At 39.1% G+C, this 14,542-nt stretch overlaps 1 protein-coding gene across 1 annotated transcript in view; it reads left to right on the forward strand.

Moving 5' to 3' along the window:
- Positions 1–1,145: 1,145 nt before the first annotated feature.
- nt5c2a (5'-nucleotidase, cytosolic IIa) overlaps positions 1,146–14,542 on the forward strand; it is a 136,949-nt gene continuing 123,552 nt past the window's right edge. The window contains 1 exon segment of the mRNA XM_080036630.1: positions 1,146–1,179. The gene's annotated coding sequence lies outside the window, so the exon portion shown is untranslated.

Below are 14,542 nucleotides of genomic sequence, written 5' to 3' on the forward strand. Positions count from 1 at the left end.
AAATCCCCATATAGCAGACGTTGGCTTTGATTTCCGTCACAGTTCAGCGTGGATGCTGATGCGCGTCGGTGTCCATGTTTGTTTGTTTACTCTGCTGTCTGCACCATAGTCTGCATCTGTCTTGCACGCCGTGTAGGTGCGCGCGCAGCTACACACACACACACACACACACACACACACACACACACACACACTGTCAGAGGAGCCGAGGAGCGGTTGGAACGTTTAGACACGTGCGCGCACATTTATCCTACATTAAATCGCAATCGCAGCCATTTGTAGGAATGTAATTGCTCTAGCTCATATCGTGATTAGATTAATCGTGCAGCACAGCACCCAATATTACATAATATGACGTGAAGATTTTCAGGTGCACTGGTGCGACCAGTGAAAATATCTGGGTGCACTCACCAGATTAGACGAAAGGGTTAAAAAAAACTGGAAAAACACTGCCTAAATGCTATTATTCAAACGACCTCATGACATAAACATGAGGCTTATGCATGTTACTTGTATGCATATTGTAATGATCAACTTGTTGGTCTATCCATAGCCTACATTAGTTTACAATGTACACGACCAGAGAGCGGCAACTTACCTCTAGGCAGAAAAGCGCGCAGTATTATGGACAGTATTATTTTCTGCTTAAACGTTCTGACCAGCCCACATTTACGGAAAATTTAAGCTCCTCCTCGATCTGCGAGCTGCAGTCAGGGGTTAGGCCTACTCATTGAAATTGGCAGCCACCTGCATTATAAGGCAATGACGTTAACTGCAAGGTTTTCACTGGATTGTTCCTATGGAAATATATAATTGTCCTGTGGGTGGCAGCAATGTCATCAAAGGCATACAGTCTGCCGTAAAATAAAACAGGAAGAAGAAGAAGAACGGCAATGCATTGTGGGTGATATCCACCTCGGAGTGACCATCTATGTTGACTTGATCACTCAGCCCTCCGAGGGTCTATCTCACGAAGTTCACTTCAGTTTCCAGACAATTGGAACGACACTTAAGATGGCGGCGGGGATTCCCCCGAGGGCAAGTGCCTATGGCAAGTGAACGAGGGCCTGTTGAACGGGTATTGGAACGCAGGGTAAGGCTGCCGACCGCATTCAAACCTCGAAGAAGAAGAAGAAGAAGAAGAAGAAGAAGAAGAAGAAGACGAAGAAGAAGATTGTAGTGAGTGACGGTGATTACTTTTGTCCTGTATTTGTGTTTGAATTTTTAACCATTATAGTAAAACCTGATGTGACTCAGTAGAGCTGACTACAGCCTGTACATGTTAATGTGCTGCTCTCGAACGTAGAAAAAAGTTACTTAAACTTAGGCCTAGGCTACTTAGCAGGTTGATCGTTGGCTATACGTTATAACGGTTGGTTGCGGTAACAGCTGTCGAAAAGTGAGATGATGCAAACCCAATGGTCCCGTCCCCCTTTCTCTATGCTCGAATACCCATACGACCAGTGACATTGGAGCTATTTTCTTATGGGGTGGGCCAAGGTGCAGCGCTATCCAACAAAGCAGTAGGCTACTGGTTAAAATTAACAATTGATAACCACGAAAAAATACTTTAATTTAAAATTATGTGATTAGAATTAAGCTATTAGGCTAAATCAAACTAGAAAAGCAAATAATATTTTTTACAAAGTAGGCTATCCCTCTGTAAAAGAAAATTAATTCATGAATATCAAGGACATTGGTTTTGACTAAACATTGGGTTGGGACAAATAATAAGTGACTGTCAAAAAAAAAGTTGAGCATTAAACACTGAATTTCCTGCCTTCTGGTGAATCTTTAGGCACCAATTTGTAGCCTACCTTTTCTGCATTCATTTTTATGTAAAGTAAAAGACAACATTCTATGGAGGACGAAACCTGCCATATGTATAAATAAATGAATGAATAAATAAATGAATAAATACTGGAATAAATAAATAATTAAATACACAAATAAATAAATAATTAAATACATGAATAAATAAATAAAAGAAGGAATAAATAAATACATAAATAATTAAATGTCATTTATTTATTTATAGATTTATTTATTTACACATTTATTTATTTATACATGTATTTAATTATTTATTTATTTATTTATTCCTTATTTTATTTATTTATTTGTGTATTTAATTATTTATTTATTTATTTATTTACACATTTATTTATTTATGCATTTATTCATTTCTACATTTCCTCATTTATTTATTTATGCATTTATGTGTCCATATGCTAATGAGGTAGGAGGGACTTGCCTCAGTCTCATACAGGATTGGTCACAGGGTACGGATCTAAAGAACCAATCACAAGCCTGCGCGTTCTCTCCCCTCTGTGTACGAGCCTGAGCGCATTCACGGAGGGCAGAGAAAGCGTTGTTGCCATGGTAGTGCGTGACAGTGGACTAGACCTAGCCGAGGACGAGGTAGCCTAACAAGTTTGCACAATGGAAGAGAAACAAACCGGTAGACAGAAGTTACCACTGCCACCGTTACTTGCCCCTGCTCACCGTTTACAAAAGGCAAAGAAAAGAAAGCCAGAAGCTGAAAAGGCATCAAGAAAAGAGCAGTTAGGCCTACATGCAGCTCGAGGACAAACGCGAGTCAACATTGGAATCACTGTTCAATGATGGCAACAGCTGAGGAAGTTGAATGGCTTGACAAGTGACGCCATGGTTGCCGTCTTTCTCTTGTTGGACAGGTAAGCCTTTGTTTCGTTTCCTGTAAAATGTGTGTTATGGCGAAGTCTAGCCAAGGAAGCTATCTATGTTGCGTTAGCCATATTAGCCCGATGCTAACGTTAGCTCCCCAGTCGTTCTAGGCTAGTAGGCACATTACAAGCTGCATTAGCTAATGTTGCCATACTATATTATTAGTCTAATGTTATGTGGTCGTCAGCGTCTGAACATGTGTCATTTTAGTATTGGCTTTTCAAAATGTGCTGATGCAGTGTGTGTTTTTCTTTTTTTAATTATTGTTTTATAGTTATGACAACAAGGCTAATTCCTCAACACTTGAAACACCGATCGATGAGACCACCTCCTCCTCCATTTCTCGACAAACTACAATGTCTCATTCACCGGTAAGAACACACCTAATATTATAATGCTAACTGTTTAAAACAAACATGATAAGGCCTACTGTTAGTAGTGTTTCTCACAGCAGTCAGGCTAGCACATAAGATGGACTGGTAACAGAAATGTAAAGAAAAAGTTCGGCAGTATTGCCAATACAGCATGTTATTTATATCACAGTTTACCCACGTTCATGCATATTTTGTGTAGTACATTACACCTTTTTTTTTTATCATTCATTGTTTTGCTTGTCAGAGCTCACAAGATGAGTTTTTTTTGCAAAACTCTAAGGATTGCATATGAGCAGACTGTAGGCCCATATAAGACATAAACCTTACCAGCAACTTTGTGTACTGAGATGCCATGTACCATGAACACACAATAGCCTACCTATTAGAGCAGTGGTTCTCAACCGGTGGGGCGCGCCCCCCCGGGGGGGCGCGGACACTCTACCGGGGGGGCGCGAGGGGGATGAAAAAAAAAAAAAAATTTTTTTTTTTTTTGTTATTTCAATTTTTTTCCTGATATGTAGCCTAGTTCAGAGATGATATGTATTTTTTTTCTTTCTTAACTTTTTTTGATAGGTATTTGCCAAGTTCATCACACAAACACTCCAATCCACTGATATGAGATCAGTTTGCAATTTTCAAGTACTGAATTAATGGTAGGACTGTGGCCACTAGAACTGGTCTCTGGTCAGCAAAGGTCTTGAAAACAGCATAAGTGTGCTTGTGACATGCGTGCCACCCATGCACGTGTATGGGCACGTGTCCCAGCAGATTTTTGAAATCTGAATAAAAAAATGTAAGTTTGTAGTTAGCAAGTGTAACATGTTCTTAGCAAGGGCAGACTTTCATAAATAAAGGTTTATTTTTTTAGCAAGATATTTTGTCAAAAGCTAGTTGTCGTCCGTCCCTCTGTCCAGTTGTTAGGCATCTGGCTGCTAGCAAGTTATGTTGTCTTGCTAATTTTACTATTCATCTGAACTGAAATAAATATTGACTTTTTCCTTTATTATCTTCGCCAGAATGCACCAGAATGCTTAGATTACATGTTAAAAACACAAAAAAATCTTCTGGGGGGGATGCCCCCAGACCCCCCTTCAGGGGTTTAGTTTTCTGACAAACATTACAATGGATACTAACATGATTTGGGCATTTGGGATTATAAATCATCTTTGAATTGGTTGTACAGCATATCACATGCTATTCATTCAGGGGTGCGATGGCCACCCCACTCTAGCTCTGTGGCCCACCTTGGCCACCCCCAGTCAAAATTTCCTGGAATCGCCACTGAGACACACACAACTCCGCGTTCAGGCTGCACAGCACATTAATCGCAGGTAGCATTTTGAGCTAAATCTGGCCACTTTCCAAATCCAAGACTCAATAGTTGAAACATTCTCTGAACTGGGTTGTCAGACAGCAGTGTTTCCCATTGATCATAGACTTTGTTTTGTGAAGCTTTTTCATAACAGGTATACCTATTGTAGAATTTATTCTGTGTATGTTCTATTTAGGCTACTATTTTCTTCTCTTCTAAGGAGATTAAAAAAAAAAAACATTGATACAATCTCATAATTAGCTTTTAAAGTGCACCAGAATTTAACGTTAAAATATAAGAAATTTCCGGACCCCAACCCTAAACCCAATGTTCAACTCAAAGGTGCGCCACTGGCCTAGCCCTTGTGATAATAACAATAATTGATAGATTATCTATCTATCTATCCATCTATCTATCTATCTATCTATCTATCTATCTATCTATCTATCTATCTATCTATCTATCTATCTATCTATCTATCTATCTATCTATCTATCTATCTATCTATCTATCTATCTATCTATCTATCTATCTATCTATCTATCTATCTATCTATCTATCTGTGTAGGGTGGTGTGTGTGTGTGTGTGTGTGGGGGGGGGGGGGTTGTCAGGGTCGGTGGGGGGGCCCAACTGCAATGACCCAGCTTTGGGGGGGCCCAGCTTGCAGAAGGTTGAGAACCCCTGTATTAGAGGACAATACAAAACTTTATTCAATAAATAATAATCATGTATTACTTTACAGGCAAGAATTCAGCTCTGCTTGACATGCAACCCCAGCCTCATGTTGGACCTGCTAACATTGGCATCAGCAGATCCTCCTCCATCGGGCCCTCAGAAGACAGATACACCCACCTGGTGCGTCTGCCAGAGCTGCAGAGAAGTGCCAACAGATGTGGAGCGCAAGTGCTGTGGGCAACAACCTCACTCCTGTATCGCAATGATGCCCCACATCGAGGCATACATTTTGCAAGAGGGGCACCTAAACACGATGTGTTTTGGATGACCATCCAGACCCAGCGGAGATTAAAAAACAATTTCGCTATGCAGTATACCGCCAATTTGTTGTGTGGCAATATGGGGCACTGGGAGCAGGGAACAGAGTGGTCATACCTAGTTGCTGTGTGTAGAAAATCAGAGACCGCTTTCCAGATCCACATGGACAATACAAAGGCTTTATACCCAACAGGTTGCAATAAACAAAGTTTAATTTTATCTGTACTTATAAGTTATTTATTACAATGATGTACAGTTGTGTTCAAAATAATAGCAGTGTGTTTAAAAAATTTAATAAAGATCAAAATCCTAATAATATCTTTTATTTCCAAACACGCAAATGCATTGGGGACATTGCACATTCAATTCCAAATCCAAATATGAAGAAACTTCAGTCAAATGTGTCTATATCTTTATAGAAAGTGAAGAAAAAGGAATATTAGACTGTTCATAAAAATAGCAGTGCCTGCATTTTTCTTTACAACTCAAACATTTACTGTATCAACTGAAAAATGCATGAAGCTTAAGCTTTCCTATGAATCACTGAACTAATATTTAGTTGTATAACCTCTGTTTCTGAGCATCTGTGTTGCAGGGAGCCAACCAACTTATGGCACCTGTGAACAGGTGTTTCAGCCCAAGACGATTGGACTACATTCCACAATTCTTCTGCATTTCTTGGTTTTGCCTCAAAAACAGCATTTTTGATGTCACCACATAGGTTTTCTATTGGATTAAGGTCCAGGGATTGGGCTGGCCACTCCATAACGTTAATCTTGTTGGTCTGGAACCAAGATCTTGTTCGCTTACTGGTGTGTTTGGGGTTGTTGACTTGTTGGAACACCCATTTCAAGGGAATTTCCTCTTCAGCATAAGGCAACATGACCTCAAGTATTCTAATGTATCCAAACTGATCCATGATCCATGGTATGCGATAAATAGACCCGACACCATAGTGTGAGAAACATCCCCATAACATGTCTGCGCCACCATGCTTCACCGTCTTCAAAGTGCACTGTGGCTTGAATAGTTAGTCAGACGACCCCCAAATACTGAATTCAAGCCACGGTACACTTTGAAGACAGTCTGAAGACAGACTTTGGCACAGACATCATGTTATGGGGATGTTTCTCACACTATGGTGTCTGGTCTATTTATCGCATACCATGGATCATGGATCAGTTTGGTTACATTTAAATACTTGAAGAGGTCATGTTGCCTTATGCTGAAGAGGAAATGCCCTTGAAATGGGTGTTCCAACAAGTCAACGACCCCAAACACACCAGTAAGCGAACAAGATCTTGGTTCCAGACCAACAAGATTAACGTTATGGAGTGGCCAGCCCAATCCCTGGACCTTAATCCAATAGAAAACCTATGTGGTGACATCAAAAATGCTGTTTTTGAGGCAAAACAAAGAAATGCAGAAAAAATTGTGGAATGTAGTCCAATCGTCCTGGGCTGAAACACCTGTTCACAGGTGCCATAAGTTGGTCGGTTCCCTGCAACACAGATGCTCAGAAACAGAGGTTATACAACTAAATATTAGTTCAGTGATTCATAGGAAAGCTAAAGCTTCATGCATTTTTCAGTTGATACAGTAAATGTTTGAGTTGTAAAGAAAAATGCAGACACTGCTATTTTTATGAACAGTCTAATATTCCTTTTTCTTCACTTTCTGTAAAGATGAAGAAACATTTGACTAAAGTTTCTTCATATTTGGATTTGGAATAGAATGTGCAATGTCCCCAATGCATTTGCGTGTTTGGAAATAAAAGCTATGATAAGGTACATAGATTTATATTTCTATGTATTCCCAGGAGGAACTGAAGATACTAAGTCCTTTTGTTTTTATATTATGTTCGAATAAAACATGTCAAATGACTTTTAATTTGTTATTATTACGGATATCAAGACATAACATTTATCATCTCTGTAAATGTTGCACAAAATAATTACAACCAATGTTGTGTGACAATATTTTTTTAATTCAATATAAACATGGTCATAAACTTTGTCCAGGGGTCCAGTTTTCGCAGACAAGTCTGGTCTGGCTCTGCATGTGGCTGCATCAGCTGTGGCAACTTGTATTTGTGGCAGTGACTGTCCTTAGGAGAGAATATCAGAAGACAAACACAATGAACAACGGTATTAGTGGTTTAACACAGAGTTGCAGAGAAAATCCTTCATGACGTGGTTTATCCTTACACTTTGATTGCATAGAGAAGCGCTATAAAAATCCAATCCATTATTATTATTGTTCTTCAGATAATAGGTTGACCAGCACTTCTGGATCTGTAATATTATACCTCATGATGGTTGGTGGAACCCGGACACAAATCTTTACACTTTGGGATTCCTTAGACCAGAGCTAAATGGATTTTCATGTGCTGTGTTACATAGCAAAGTTAAACATTTATGATCATACAACAGGGCTCCAGACTAACCTTTTTTACTAGGAGCACTGGCACCCCTAACTCAGAATTTTTAGGGGAGCAAGCAGAAAATTTAGGGGCAAACATTAAATAGACCTGCAACGCAACTATTAAAATGTTTCCCAATTTCAACTATATTAGGCCTATTGATATTGTATTGCCAGCATGTTTTGGACCACACTGACAACAGATGATACAGTTCATTGTGTTTTTGATTTTGCATCACCATGTGAAATCCTTCAGACATTCCTTTGGGGAAAGGAATTTTTTTTGCCCATTTTCACCACAACCACTTCTACATGTGAGCCCTCTGATTTTTCTTACTCTATCTCAGCTGACTCCTGTAAGGAAAATAGCCTAGTTATTGGCCCAAAAGTAACTAGTAGGAGCTAGATGACAATATCAACTAATTTGCAGTATAGGCTATGCTATTCTGAAAGAGGCAAAATTAATAGAAAATGCTGACCAGGTAGTGTACAAATGAACTAGGCCTATTTACATATTTACAAACTCACTTTACACACTTTTTTTGTTGCCATATAACTACAAGGTTAGCTTTTTTATAGATATGCAGTGGCCTATTGAATGTGGACATATAAAACAATTTTCGTGTTCACAAACGTCCCCTGACACACGGTGCTGTCTGCTGGAGGTGGCGGGGGCTGCTATCAGACTGCCCGTGTGACTGAGGGCTGTCAGCGGTGAGGAGGAGTAGACAGCTCCGTTCCTACTCTGCTCTTGTGCGTGCGGTTTAAAAAAATAGCCAGATGTGTCTCTGGACTCTAACAGCCTTATCGCTATGGCGGAAAGTCGTCAAATATAGCGGAAAAAGTCGCCAGTTGGCAGCATGTTACAGTTTTCTCAGTTGCTTTGGTGCTTTTCTCAGATCAGAATGAAAATTCTCATAACATATTAGTTCAAACTCCGCAACATTTAGTCATTTGAGCACATCATAGTAGCAATTTCTCCTTCCTCTGAACAAATTGCAAATGCTTTTGGACATGTATCAGTTGCTTTCATACAATTCTCTGCTGTTTTATAACATTGTCATTTGCTTATGTCATGTCAGTCAAAATGAAATATACTTATGGATGCTGAATAGTCGTTCCCAATAAAACTAATAGTCTTCATTTCATTGCTTGAGTCATTACATACAAAATTGTTGAACTAATTATCAAATTCTGTCAAGCAAATTTTATACCTTTCTTTATCATTTTTTCCTGGAAATGTCTCCTAAATTGAACAATTGCTCTCAGGTGGACTTCAGTTTTCACTCACGAGTGTGTGAAGTATTAGTTGTAACCAATGACTTTCCTCGCTGCATTGCAAGGGATAATATCCGTTGTGATGTAGATGAAAATATGTGGCCAGACAGACAGGAACGTCTGGATGTGCCAGAATGATTTACCTATATATGTTCAGTTACAATATGTCCTGTTATATTGTTCACATTTGTGCACAGCTCTACCAAAAGGGTGTTTTTTATGTTTTCTTTTGCACAATGCTGTAGAATTGCAAAGAGCATATACAGTAAAAATGTGAAACATACATATTAAGTGTCTTGTACTCACTTACTCCCCTAACTACAGCAATGTGTAACTTTACTGTAGTTTTCAAATGGCTGTACAAGTAGTGTATAGTGCTGTCTTGAGCATTTTCAGGTAGTGTCACCGAGTTCTGACCTTTTTTTGCATTGGAAAACACTGAGAGAATAAACTGTCCTAATGAAAACATGACAAAGCCATTTGACTATCTTGTTCATAAACGATGGTGTCAAGACTTCTCATTTTGATGACACTGGCAGTTTCATTGACATGAATACTTGCTTTTGAGGAATAGACTATCCATTTTGAGCAAGTGACAAGTTTGCACTAATTGTTTTGAGAAATGCAACTGCTGTGCAAATGTTAATAGTGATGTGAGAAAAGCACCAAAGCGACTGAGAAAAACTGTAAAGACGTGACGACAGCGGGACACTGAGATGAGATTAGGTCACGTGATTTGCATACACCCCAGAAAGTGGGTAGTTGCGCCCCTGTCTCCACTAGTATTTTTGCCCATTCATCTTTAGCAATGAGCTCCAACTCTCAACTCAACTTTTCCACAATTATCTTTGGGGAGAAGCCTGTGTCATTTCCAATCAAGAAAAAGCTTGCTGGTTTCATAAAATTAACTTAAAGTCAAAATGTGCCAGGGGTATGAATGATTTCGGTTTAGACTGTGTATACATTATATAGGGGAGCTTTTACAGGTGGACAATTCGAGGCAGGATTCCTAAAGATGGTTAAAAATGTATGTTGGCATGTTTGTTTCTCTTTTCCCCCATTTACACAGAGTATACACTAACTGACATGTACCCACTGTCTGCACATATATTTGATACCTATATCATTTATAACGCATTGTCTAGGCCTATGTATTGCCCATCATATAGAACAGTATTGTAGCACACATATTCACTACATCAAGCTTTACTCACCGAGAGACTCTGGATAAATACTTGACAAAGGCGAGGTGGTCTCATCGATCGGTGTTTCAAGTGTTGAGGAATTAGCCTTGTTGTCATAACTATAAAACAATAATTAAAAAAAGAAAAACACACACTGCATCAGCACATTTTGAAAAGCCAATACTAAAATGACACATGTTCAGACGCTGACGACCACATAACATTAGACTAATAATATAGTATGGCAACATTAGCTAATGCAGCTTGTAATGTGCCTACTAGCCTAGAACGACTGGGGAGCTAACGTTAGCATCGGGCTAATATGGCTAACGCAACATAAATAGCTTCCTTGGCTAGACTTCGCCATAACACACATTTTATAGGAAACGAAACAAAGGCTTACCTGTCCAACAAGAGAAAGACGGCAACCATGGCGTCACTTGTCAAGCCATTCAACTTCCTCAGCTGTTGCCATCATTGAACAGTGATTCCAATGTTGACTCGTGTTTGTCCTCGAGCTGTATGTAGGCCTAACTGCTCTTTTCTTGATGCCTTTTCAGCTTCTGGCTTTCTTTTCTTTGCCTTTTGTAAACGGTGAGCAGGGGCAAGTAACGGTGGCAGTGGTAACTTCTGTCTACCGGTTTGTTTCTCTTCCATTGTACAAACTTGTTAGGCTACCTCGTCCTCGGCTAGGTCTAGTCCACTGTCACGCACTACCATGGCAACAACGCTTTCTCTGCCCTCCGTGAATGCGCTCAGGCTCGTACACAGAGGGGAGAGAACGCGCAGGCTTGTGATTGGTTCTTTAGATCCGTACCCTGTGACCAATCCTGTATGAGACTGAGGCAAGTCCCTCCTACCTCATTAGCATATGGACACATAAATGCATAAATAAATAAATGAGGAAATGTGGAAATGTAGAAATGCATAAATAAATAAATGTGTAAATAAATAAATGAATAAATAAATAAATAATTAATTAAATACACAAATAAATAAATAAAATAAGGAATAAATAAATAAATAATTAAATACATGTATAAATAAATAAATGTGTAAATAAATAAATCTATAAATAAATAAATGACATTTAATTATTTATGTATTTATTTATTCCTTCTTTTATTTATTTATTCATGTATTTAATTATTTATTTATTTGTGTATTTAATTATTTATTTATTTATTTATTTATTCCAGTATTTATTCATTTATTTATTCATTTATTTATTTATAGATATGGCAGGTTTCGTCCTCCATAACATTCAGGTTCCCGCTGACACAAATATAATTGAATGCATTTCTATTGCTTTCAAATATCTCCTGTATTGTTAAATTATTTGTTTAAACTGTAAAAAAGGTAATAGGGGAGAGTGGGGGGAGTTGTGCCAGTGGGGAAGTAGTGCCACCCCTTGTTTCTAGAAAACCATAGAAGAAATTGGAAATGTGACCACATATTTCAGAAGACCCATACATTAGACTCGTCCTGTAAAGAAGGAGAACATGGAATAAAATATTGCACATTTAAGCTCAATAAACTGTTTTTCGCCTTTCAAAGAAAAAATTTCCATGATCAAGGTTTTTTGATTATTGTCTGAACAATTATTGACATGTTTGAAATAGGGCTGTCAAATTAACGCGTTAATTTCGATTAATTAATCACAGAAAAATTAACGCGGATTAATCGCACTTCTATAATGCCCTTTGACCCGGTGCAAAAGTGGTGCGGAGCTGCACCTGTAGCTCGCCGGGCCGGGCGCGTGGGTTAAAGGGAGAAAGGTAAAGAGAGAAGCAGGGGAAATGGGCCGACTCGAGGGCTCTATGGACGGTGTATGGGATGCGTGAAGGTAGGAAGACATCTTACTTAATTCTCCGCAGTGTCCGTGCATTATTGATTTAGTGGGTGCAACAATGTAGGCTAGGTTCAAAACAGTAGGCCTATCTCTCAATCTTCCTCCAATTTTGTTTGCTAGCTGTCTAGCACCCGCCCCGTGTGTGTGTGTGTGTGTGTGTGTCAATATTTTTGCCTATGAGTAGGCTACGAAATGGTGGCAGTGCAGCGCTGTCTGTTGTGGGAGATGGAAAGTCGTAATTTTGTCTGCTTGTTTTTTTGAGAAAATTCGGCGCTAGTTCATGTATAAAGCTGGCTGAGGGGAGGAGACAGAAGTTACGAGAGACGGAGAGCGAGCGCGCGAGAGAGAAAGAGAGAGAGACAGAGAAACAAACTGTAGTAGGCTATACAGCTGTTTACAAACAGGTATAAAAGTGTCATATAAGTATGCGATTAATTTAGATTAATTAATCACAGAGCCTGTAATTAATTAGATTAATTTTTTTAATCGCTTGACAGCCCTAGTTTGAAAACATTTGACACATGTTTTAGTGCTTTAGTATGCTACACTTTGAGTCTACAGTTAGCACGATGTCAGCCCTAAACTGCTGCGTCATGCTATTTATCCAAAATTCTTGGGTTGGGGTGATTTGTGCCAAAGGGTGTGGGGTGAGTTATAAGTAAGTAAGTAAGTAAGTAAAATGTATTTATAAAAGCACATTTATAACAGTTTGCACTGTCCACAGTGCTTTACATAGTACATTGAGTAGGTAAAAAATAAAGGTAAAATAACAATAACAAAAATAAAAGACCTAAAGCCCAGATATCCACATATAAACAAAGATAGTAGTGTGGAGGTAAGATAGTTAATGGGGAGGAAAAGCCAGGGTGTACAGATGGGTTTTGAACCTTTATTTAAAGGCAGAAATGGAGGGGAATTCACATACTGTATGTCTGGTGGCAGTTGGTTCCACAAGCACGGAGCAGCTAGTGCAAAGTACAGTTCTGAGAGTTGTGCCAGTGGCATGGCTGTATACGCTGGTCACCAAAAAGAAAGTGATTGTCTACAGTAGCTCAGAAGAGACTGACATGTCCATTCAACTTAACAACACCACTGATGAGAGTTCAGATGGCCAGAAAGATGATGATGGTGACCAGGGGCGTAGCACCAAATTCTGGGCCCCTATACAAAAAGTCCTGATGGGCCCCCTGAAAAGCGGTCTTACAATACACATGTCTCTCTGAGCCAGACAACTCCACAATATTTCATCTGATGAATGACCAAATCATTACTTTTACCGGTGTTTCCCCCATAATATGTCTTAGTCAAGGTGGTCACTGGCCAGGGTCACAGGAGGCGCGGCGCAAATTTTGGGGGTATTTTGCTCAAAGATGCCAATGCGCACTATAGAAATAAACAACTGTTTATTTGAATACAGATGTGCAATTTTGTTTGCTATGTGCAAGTATAATTTTACAGACAGTACAAAACACAATTAAAGAAAACTTCTACTGTTTTTGTGCAATACTATGCAGACACACTAAATACAAATAATAGACCATACACTTGTGTAGGCACATCAAGTGCAAATTAAACTTTTTAAAGTTCCTTTATGGATGGGGGGCTGTGATTATTGTGGACAATAGGCCTACTGTGATGCGATAGCCTATAATTAATTAATGGTTATTATTAGCCTACTTGCTTGATTTCTTTTTAAATACAGGACGTTTTGGAACATGTCTTTCCCAATTTAAAACATAAAAATAAAGCAGCATTGAAAATTCAGAAAATCAATCTTGTTGGCCTACACTAGCATGCTGTTCTACAAATAACTCAATAGTTGAAATAATAAATACAATGTGTTTTCCCCTTAAAATGTCGAAATGCATTTCAAAGGCAGTAACAGTGTGGCACTTCTTTAAACTTACTGAAACTTGCAGGGGCCATCACTCTCATGTATTCATCAGACTTTTCTTTGCGCTGTCTGAGCTGATAGATAGGTTGTGTTGCCACAGTGATGTGGAGTCTTAAACTGTCCTAGCTTTGCCAGCACTTATTTCTGTACAGCTAAATATCCCCATAGAAACATCGCTGCGTTTATTTTCGCCACCAGTTCAATTCAATGTTGGCTTGCTCCTGCTTACTCTCCCGCATACATGGCTTAGTCATGCGCAGGCCCCTGATCTCCTTGCAAGGGTCAGGGGCCTATCACGAGCCAGTCAATTATTTCTTTTTTTGGAATGGCATTGTTCAGGGCCTTCAAAGATCGGGGCCACACATTTAGCTTGTTTAAAAAAAAAAAAAAAAAAAAAATTTTTTTTTTTTATGGGCCCCCCTCTGCCTTGGGCCCCCCCATGACTGTATACCTTGTCTACCCAGTCCGTCGGCCCTGATGGTGACTTTGTCATTGTCAGCTTTGCAGGTAAAACCACCTAGATCTGC

Source organism: Ammodytes marinus (genome assembly GCF_949987685.1).
Source record: "Ammodytes marinus genome assembly, chromosome: 11".
Lineage (NCBI taxonomy): Eukaryota > Metazoa > Chordata > Actinopteri > Uranoscopiformes > Ammodytidae > Ammodytes > Ammodytes marinus.